This window comes from Suncus etruscus, chromosome 3, assembly GCF_024139225.1.
Source record: "Suncus etruscus isolate mSunEtr1 chromosome 3, mSunEtr1.pri.cur, whole genome shotgun sequence".
NCBI lineage: Eukaryota > Metazoa > Chordata > Mammalia > Eulipotyphla > Soricidae > Suncus > Suncus etruscus.
In genome coordinates, this window is record NC_064850.1 from 69274581 (window position 1) to 69284238 (window position 9658).

Sequence of the window (9658 nt, forward strand, 5' to 3'; positions counted from 1 at the left end):
GCTGTTGGCCTACTGCTCTGTCCAAGATGGAAATGGCCCAGAATTCATGAAAGGAAATAAACAGGCTGTTCCAAGTACCCCTCTGAAGCTATTCAGTAATCAAACAAAAATCAAAGCTAATGTTTCTAAGCTATTGTCACATTTTTTTAAAGAGGAGTTTAGAGTTAAGGGGAAGAGAGAAAAAGAAATAAAGCAGAGACCCAATTAAATAAGTATAAAAATAGAATGTAAAAGATAACCACTACTTACATGTGTTGTAAATCACTATTTTTCAGGAATGCTTTATGAGCCACAAATTTTAATCCGGAATCCACAATTGTCCTATAAAAACACATGCATGTCAGTACTAATCAATGAAGGATCTTCTAACAGTGTAAGAAATAGCTCTGAAATTAATTGTACAATCATGAAAACTCACAAATTTTTCAATCCCACGTAAGCTTCAACATCGTCTTCATTAATGATTTCCAATCTCTTCTGATTTGCAATGTATCTATATGGGGGGGGGAGAACAGAATACAAATAATATAAAAATTTTGTGGAGTTTATAAAAATATTACTTTTTAACTTGTGAGAAAAATCATTCTTTTTGTACAATTTTTATTTATTTTCCTTGATACATTATAGTACTTAGAATGTCTTATTTTATGGTTTGGGGTCACATCCAGCTGTCCTCAGGGATCACTCCTGACTCTGTGCTCAAGAAACAGTCCTGGCTATTCTTTGTTGTTTTATTGTAAGTATTTAGTAATATGTCTTTCATCTCATTGGTTGAATTTCTTTCCTAGATATTTTATACTTCTCATGCAGTTTAAATAGTTTACTTAGTTACTCTTTTTTGATAGTACATCATAAGCTTATAGAAATGTAACTAAGTTGTATTTTGATTTTATAACCCGAGGTAAATTAATTTATTAATTATAGATGTTTTAAAAATTAAAACATAAAATATTTATATAAATATAAAATAAAATAAAATAAAATAAAATATAAAAAAAGAGTGGGTAACTTCCATCAGGGTGCCCAAGGCAATCTATCACCAACCACTCTACCCCCAATTCCCTCACTTATTTTAACTACTGTTAGAGAAGCAAAACTGAATGTAGAAAAATATAAAAACATGGGCTGGAGAGATAGCACAGCAGTAGGGCATTGGCCTTGCACACAGCCAGTCCAGAACAGATGGTGGTTTGAATTGGCATCCCATAGAGTCCCTCCAGCCTGCCAGGAGTGATTTCTGAGAGCAGAGTCAACAGTAATCCCTGGCACTGTCTAGTGTGACCAAAAAAAAAAAAACAAAAAAAAAAAAACAAACAAACAAATAAAAATAAAAGAAAAATAGAAAAAAACTTACTAGAAAACAAATTTGTAATAAAAAATTTAATAAAAACCATGAATGATAAGTTCAATAGGTTCATGTTTTCTTGATTTTTGATTACTTTTTCAAAACTAACAATTTCAGTGTGTCCCTCCTTTCAGGTATATTCATTGTGTTGCAGTGAAAATATCTTAGAAATTCATCTTCTTTTTCAAAAAGTGATTTCCTGTGTTATGGCCATGGGAATACTACTATGATCTGGAACAAATTATTATCTCTTCACATTCCAAAAGCATTCTTTTCCTCTTATCCTACAAAACATTGAAACAAATCACTATTTTATCTTACCATCCTTCCCCTATTTTCTTCCATATTTTTTTATTTTCTTAGCCTACAACACCCTATTTTGTCTATATTTGTAATAATATAATTTTTATAGACTACGTTTCACAGACTCCACATAAACCTACTGACCTAATGCACTCTTTCTAGAAACTGTCATATTCCTTAACTCCTCAAATCCTCAAATTTAGGAGTAAACTGATAGCTTGGATGAAAAGAAAAGTTCAAGCCCTTGAGCATGATGCACATATGACCACAAACTGAACCAATGAGATAGTTTTTTAAAATTAAACAGATGAACATATTAAGATACTTTATCTCTCTCTCTCTCACTCTCTATCACTCTCTTTTTCTCTCCCCTCTATCCACAATAATGGAAAGATTATTGCAAAGGCCTGTCTCTTCCAAGAGATTTTTTTATGCCATAGAAAAATAAGACAGATATTACCCAATAATAAAATTAGATCTCAGAAGGAAGGAGAATTAAGAGTTAAGTGATAAAAATAAAGACAGAATTCTAAAAATAAAAATAAAATTGAGTTTTTGATCCATACCGAATTATATAATACTAAAAAATAGGTCTGATCTCATTTTTTATAATGTGCAACCAAGAAATTCCTAATAAAATAATACTCAAAAACTACCACAGTGGAAGTTCCAAGCTGTAATTATTCACATAGTTTTATGTGATATTTAGTATGTATAGATAAATGAATCCTGATCTGGAGAGATACTATAGGGGTTAAGATACTTGTCTTTTATTCAGCCAACATTAGTTTAATCCATAGCACTGTAGATGGTTTCTCAATATCAACAAAAGTGATTTCCTAAGCATAGAGCCAGGAGGAAACCTGAAGACAGTGAGTGTTGCCCCCAAACTAAACAATACCAAAATTATAAATCTTACTTAATAATATTTAATATGCACAACTGCAGCAAGAAAAGCACTATGCACAAGATAAATATTTAAACTATGAAGACATCACTTGCTAACTAGCTGGAGTACTAGATGGTTGATATCTTTCTGGTTGTTTGTTTAGATAACTACAAGACTGGTTGAATGTGTTGGGGAACAGACTATGGCTGAATAGATAAACAAGACTTGGAGTTCCCAATGATGCACTATCAGAAGTTGTACCAGAATGAATTTTTCTCTAATTTTTACAAAAATTTTAAGATGTGTAACATTCCATTTAAAATAGTTTAAAATATTGTGTAGCTCTGCTGTTACCAACAATTCTTAAAATGACAAAAATAGTAAACAATTCTGGATAGAATATTCAATATGTATAGGTTCCTTCTACAAAATCTAAAATATTAAGAACACATTTTTGTAATAGCAGGCTATATATTTATTAAGAATTGTGTAATTTATCTTCAAAAAATTTTAGGAAAGGCTTAAGGGATGATTTAGTGGCTAAAGTATCTGCCCTATTAACAAGCCATAATTTGATCCTCAGTTCCAACCATATGTGCTGAGCAAGTCTCAGTTACTCTGCTGTCTGGAATCCCCAAAGATAGAATAGTGTGCAATGTACAACCAAGTAGTGTGTGTAAGTATGACTACTAAAATGTGTGAACCTTGCCCAGCACAAGGAAAAGATGTCAAGTGTACAATTCCTGTCAATGTGTAAGTGAGCATGGCATTCATCTACAGCCATTCATCCCCTGGTAAAGGACCAAAGAGAATGTGTAAGAGCAACACAGCAGAAAATGAGTATGAACCCTGGTAATCACATGTGTAAGCACTGCGCTGCACTGCACATGCAATGTATAAAATCCAGAAAGCACCACAACAGAGTGTCAGAACATCACAGCCAAACACAGGTAGTCCCTAGACTTTGAAACAACTAACAAAGGGAAGGGAAGGTGGAGGTTTTGTTTGTTTGGTTTAGGGTCATATCCAAAAATGCTCCAGGGTTAATCTTGGATCTATATTCAGGAAGTATTACTGGCAGAGTTTGGGGGACCATATAGGATGCCAGGAATAAATCATAGTTGTGCCTGTGCAATGCAAATACCCTTCCTACTGCTCTATAGCTCTAGCTCCAATGGTAAAGGGGAATTTTCAATAATTCTATAAATGCTGAGAGGGAACAAAAATACACCAAAAAGTAATAATTGTTAAAAGATTGATATAAATATTTCTTGTGTAACAAAACCTCTAAGGGTCTCTTAAAGACCCTGAAATCTTTCAAATTAGCACACATGGAGGCCTTAAAAAAACAAGTTAACAAAATTAACACACACTGATACATTTTCTTCCTACTAATTTTACATAGATTTTCTATACATTTTCTTCTTTTTTATGATATATAATTTTTGTTTTGACCATTTTGGCTTACATATCTTTCACAGTAGTATTTTAGGTACATATTAACATTGAACCAGGGGAATTCCCACCACCAAATGTGTCCTTCCTTCATCCCTGTTCCCATCCTTTATCCCATATCCCCCACGCTCTCCCCCCAGGCTGCTAGAGTAAGTGGTCCCGTCTGTGTCTATCTTACTACATAGTGATCATATATCTGTTTGATCCTGGTACCCTCCCTTATTTCCCCCATTATTTTAGAACGGAACTAGATAGTTCAAGTTATGTGGTTTTGTTTGAAGAAGAGAAAGGCAATAAAGTGGGGTAAAAATCAAATAAGCCAAAAATGGGTGTAGTCCTTCAGGCTCTCAACCTCAGTTTGAGAGAGGACAGGAAAAAAGGAATTGAAATACCACAACAATACAAAAAGAAATATCAAATAAATATCCAATGAGCACTACAGCACTAAAGGCAAGCACCACATAATTTTCTCGGTCCTGAAATAGACCCATGCCAGAGTGCAAAAAGAAAGATAAAGATAAAATAACAAAAAAAGAAAAAAGAAAGAAAAAAGGCACAAAATAATCTTTTTTTAATCTATTTTTTATTTTTATTTTTTGGTCTTTGTTTCGGTGTAGATATTGAATTGATGTCTCCAATTTTATTTATGTTATTTTATCTTTTTCTTTTTACATTTTCTTCTTACTAACAATTTTGCATAGGCTTTCTTCTAAATAATCTCATAATTTGAAAGGAATTTCAGGAACTGAGATGTCACCTAGTAGCAGTATTTGCCTTGCTTTGATTTGATCCTAGCGGTTCCTGAGCTGCTCCAGGTGCAGTTCCCAGTACCTCCATCATCCACATCACAACCCAAAATCCATTGCAGAAAGCCTTTGCAATGTTACTGACATTACCTTCTCAAACACTACACACACAGACATACATGTAACCAGTATCTAAAAGGGCAATTTATTTGGAATCATAGTTAAGATTTCTCAAGAAACCCATTCACTCTCTCCATCTGCATTAGCCTGGTGACTGTCACTATTCTGGAATCATTTGAGAATTCTTCAATCTCTTCACCTGACCATAACTGTATCTTCCAAGCTTTCATTAGAGGCCTGACATTTAATTTTTAGTTAGAACTTGTGACATAAGGACTCTATCTTTAATTTTTCCTTTAGTTACTTATTCCATTTTGAGATTTTCTATTCCATTAGGTTTTTATCTTATAAACTGCCTATCTGCATTCAATAAAAGACAATAAACAAAAATAAAAATTTAAGTTAGCAAAAAAGAAAAAAACCTAGTAAAGTCAGTAAAGAACATCACTTAGAAAAAGGCAACATACTTAATTCTATGTGCTATAGTCACCCATGAAAAGAAGGAAAAGATCCAATGGTAATTATAAACAATATCAGTCTGTATACTTCTATAAAAGCCATCAAAAAAAACCATGTGTATCTTTCCACTGTGATATGTCAAATAAAACACCAATAAAGGCTGCATTAATGATCAGCAAGGCTATCCTCCAGTAAATGACAAGAAATTCCCATCAGCAAATATGCTATAAGAATTGGTTGTAATTAACTGCTTTAAAACTGATCTTTTAGAACAGCGTTTTCAATGGTTTTACACCAGTGAACTGGAACTCATACTTCATACAGATCCACAAACTGGCAGTTAAAAACAAGATGGTAGGGGCCAGTGAGATAGCACAGCGGTAGGGGTTTGCCTTGCACATCGCCAAACCAGGACAGATGGTGGTTCAAAGCCAACATCCCATATGGTCCCCAATGCCTACCAGGGGCGATTTCTGAATGCAGAGACAAGAGTAACCCTGAGTACCACTGGTGTGACCCAAAGATCAAAAACAAACAAACAAATAAAAAAAAAAAACAAGATGGTAGATCAGTGGTTGTCAAGCTTTGACAGCTGTGGAACAGCATTGGCCATTGAACTGGAGATGGAAAACCACTAATCTAGAAATTCTAGCTACCATTATATAGGTTAGATGGAAGCCAGGAGAGTTACTAACAGGAAACTCACAGAAGAGATACTTTAATACTCACAAAAAGATACTGTAATCTACTCAACCTACAAAGACTCTGAAAGGCAAATAAAAACAACATACTTCCTTTCACAATTGATACAAGATGTTTAAAATCTGACAACATAAAGTATTTCTAAGCAGGTAGCACATTTATTTCTCTTATAGTATTTGAGAAAGAGACAACAATTTTGAAAAGCAATTTTCACAGTAGCCTGAAAAATTATAAATAGGTATACTCTATGACCCATTGATTTAATGTGTAGATATTTGCTCAAGAGGAATTTCACAAATACATATAAGCAGACGAAAAGAATACTCATTAGATTGTGGTCAGAATAAAAAACTGGAAACAAAATCAAGAGTTTACTAATTAAAAAATTAAACTAGGGACCAGAGAAATAGTAGAGCATTTTGGATCCAAGCAATAGTTTGAGAAGTAGTGCTTTTACATTGCAGATTTGACCAACCCATCTTTATTCCCTGGAATCCCATATGGTCCCGTGAGCACAGACAGGATTAAGTCCCAAGCACTACTGGGTATGGCTCAAAAAAAATAATAATAAAAATAAAAAAGCATTTACTTGCCTCTAAACTTAGTCTCAGGAATATTGGGATTAGAAATAGTCTCCAGGAACGTTAAAATTTAATGTTTCTTTTTATTAAAGAAGACAGTGCTCTATTGTGACAGTGCTCACTGCCATAATACTTGATAAGTAGAAGAGAAAAGGTTTCAAGCAGGGGTATAAGCACTTAAACCATAAAACACCTAAACCATGGAAATAACTAATATATAATTTGGCATGTCAAGTATAGAAGGACATTGAGGGTCCTGAAGTGTCTAGAAAGTCAGCAGACAAGTTAAGCATAAGCAAAGTCTACTATTTATCATCTCTTTTACCCATCAGTCTCAATTAGAAATATGGAACCTTAATGAAGATATATTCCTTAGGTTAGGATAAAGAATTTCCTCTCCTTACAGTGTAACAAAAGCCCATTGATAGCTTGTTGAAAAAAAAAGAAATAGGTAATTTTATGAAAAATTCATAGAAATAGTCTTGAATTACAGATTCCCAGAAAGGGTGCCCATTCCATTTTAAAAGATCACACATTGACTTTAACAACCTATCAAATAATTCCTCCAAATAATCTTCTCTAGTAACAAAAAATATTTCTACTGCATATTTTCTTCATGTGTATCAGCTGAATAGTATTACTGCTCAAAATAAAATATTATTTTAGCTTAGGTTTTATTATTTGAAATGTACTTCGGCAATATATTAAAAAGAACTGAAAACAGCATTGACTATTGCTAAGAGTAAGTCTTCAAAACAGAATCAGTTCCCTGAATCCTGATTGCCTTCATTCTCACTACCAAAAAAACCCATAAATTTAAGTTAATAAAACTAAATGCCAAAAAACCGTACAATATACTTGTAAGCTTATTGCCATGGAGTGAAGCATTTCAGACTCATAGGATTATTTATTACATAATTTTTCATAAAAATACTGTAATACTAAAAATATATTTTTGGAGAGCAGAAGAGATTGTACAGGGTGTGAGGTTCTATCTTGCAAATGGGGTACCATGAATAGGTACCCCATAGCACATATGGTTCCCTGAGCTGATCTCTGTGAGGTGATCTCTGAGTAGAGAATGGAGTAAAAGTGGCGCATTGCCAGCTATGGCCCAAAAGCAAAACAAGCAAACAAAAAAACCAAAATCTATTCTTGGTTCCTGGTTGCACATAAAGTTTCCTGGGACCAAAACAAGTTAAGTTTCTCATCATACAGGAAAATCATGCTTTGTTGTAGAGCTCTATTCTTAGAAAAAGACAGACCACCCAAACAATGAGAACAAGGATGCAAAGAACCAAGTAAGCATGATCATAATGAAATTCGCACATCCTATTGGCACAACACTTCCATCTTTCTTTTGGCCATTAATTTTGAAGCACTAGTGTCTCCTATTACAAAGTGCAAGTCCTGTGATAAGCATCAGAGTAGCCAAGGGTTATGTTCTTTATATGATGTTTCCAGGAGTGTGTCATGACTGTTTCAACTTTTCAGAGGAAGAAACTGAGACACATGACATGCCACTTCACAAAGGTCAAAAGGCTACTAAAGCAGGATCGAACTCAAGACTTTATTTATGCCTTTGATATCTGAATTTATTCCCACCATTTTATACAAGAACTATGGATTTTTAAATTCATCATTTTCACTAAATAGTACTTTCTGAAATATCTGCAAAATGAATCTTCACAAAAAGTCACAGCCTAGAAACAAGTCAATTAAAAAGGAATGAGCACATTTTGCAGGATGTTCTGATGCTATAATAAGAGATACATTTTTAAATATTCTTACTTTCCTACAAAATGCCAAGTTCTAAGAACAGCAACTTCCTAGAATAGCTAAATGCTCTGTGAACTTAAGAATTCAAGAGCCTAAAAAATAGTAATACGGTATAAGGACTAAACACACTCTACTAGCTTCATCTCCTACTAGATATGTGACCTGGGATAAGTCCCAGGACCTTAGTTCACTTGCTTGTAAAACAACTGCCTCATGGGGTTGCTGAGAAAGCTACAAAATATTCCCAGTACATATAAAGACATGTGGAAAGATTTTACTAAAAGCAGAGAGTGAAGAAGATTGCCAGCCTTAGTCATTAACAAACTGCTAAGCTTAAACTTACCTATATCAGTGCCTATATCCTGGGCAACAAAATTTAGACCCGATAGTGTCTCAGTCCCATTCAACACACAATTTTTAAGAAAATTTTAGCAAAATACCAATAGCAAAAAACCAATTCACTATCTGTGTTGTTCTCCAAAGATACAATATTTTGCTTGACCACCTGTAGCAACAAGGTTGTTCCCAATATGAGGAAGTCACAATTTAAGGAAAGAAAAATTAATTAATTACAAATAAACTTAGTTTACTACATAAATTATATTCATAACTACCAGGGAAATTAAATTAGTCTGATTTATTACATAGCTAATAGGAAGATATTGGGTTGGACTGTTGTATAGTACAAACCATATAAATTAGTTAACTAGAAATCATAATATTGTCCAAATATGAGGTATAAGGCATATACATTGATTGACTAAAAATCATCATATTGTACTGATTCATCAATCTTGTGTGCTTTTTTTGTTTTGTTTTGTTTTGTTTTGGGGCCACACCAGTGACACTCAGGGGTTATTCCTGGTTATGTGGCTCAGAAATCGCTCCTGGCTTGGGGGGGGGCATATGGGACGCTAGGGGATTGAACTTCGGTCCATCCTAGGCTAGTATGAGCAAGGCAGATGCCCTACTGCTTGCACCAGCACTCTGGCCCCGTTTTTTGTTTTTTGTTTTTTGTTTTTTTTTTTTACTTTTATTGGGAGAACAAATAAAAAACGTATTCATTCTATATAATTTACATACTAATTCTCAGTAAGTGCTTGAAATGATAGTACAGCTGGTAAAACTGTATGAGGCCAATTTGGTTCAATTTCCAATACTACATATGGTGTTCTAAGCCCTGCCAGGAGTGATCCCTCCATACAAAGTCTGAGCACAGCTGGGTGTGGCCAATAAAACTTCAAAAATAGATTTTTTATTAGGGATAAAATTTTTTTCC

General features: G+C 33.9%; 1 protein-coding gene across 3 annotated transcripts in view; it reads right to left on the reverse strand.

The window, feature by feature from the left end:
• NTRK2 (neurotrophic receptor tyrosine kinase 2) overlaps positions 1–494 on the reverse strand; it is a 380358-nt gene extending 379864 nt beyond the window's left edge. For 2 of the 3 annotated variants that reach the window (XM_049770641.1, XM_049770643.1), the window contains exons 1-2: positions 419–494; positions 250–321 (exon numbers count right to left, since the gene is read on the reverse strand). The gene's annotated coding sequence lies outside the window, so the exon portion shown is untranslated. Of the gene's footprint in view, positions 1–249; positions 322–418 lie in introns of those variants that run through there. The other variant, XM_049770642.1, reaches the window with a different exon arrangement.
• Positions 495–9658: the final 9164 nt, after the last annotated feature.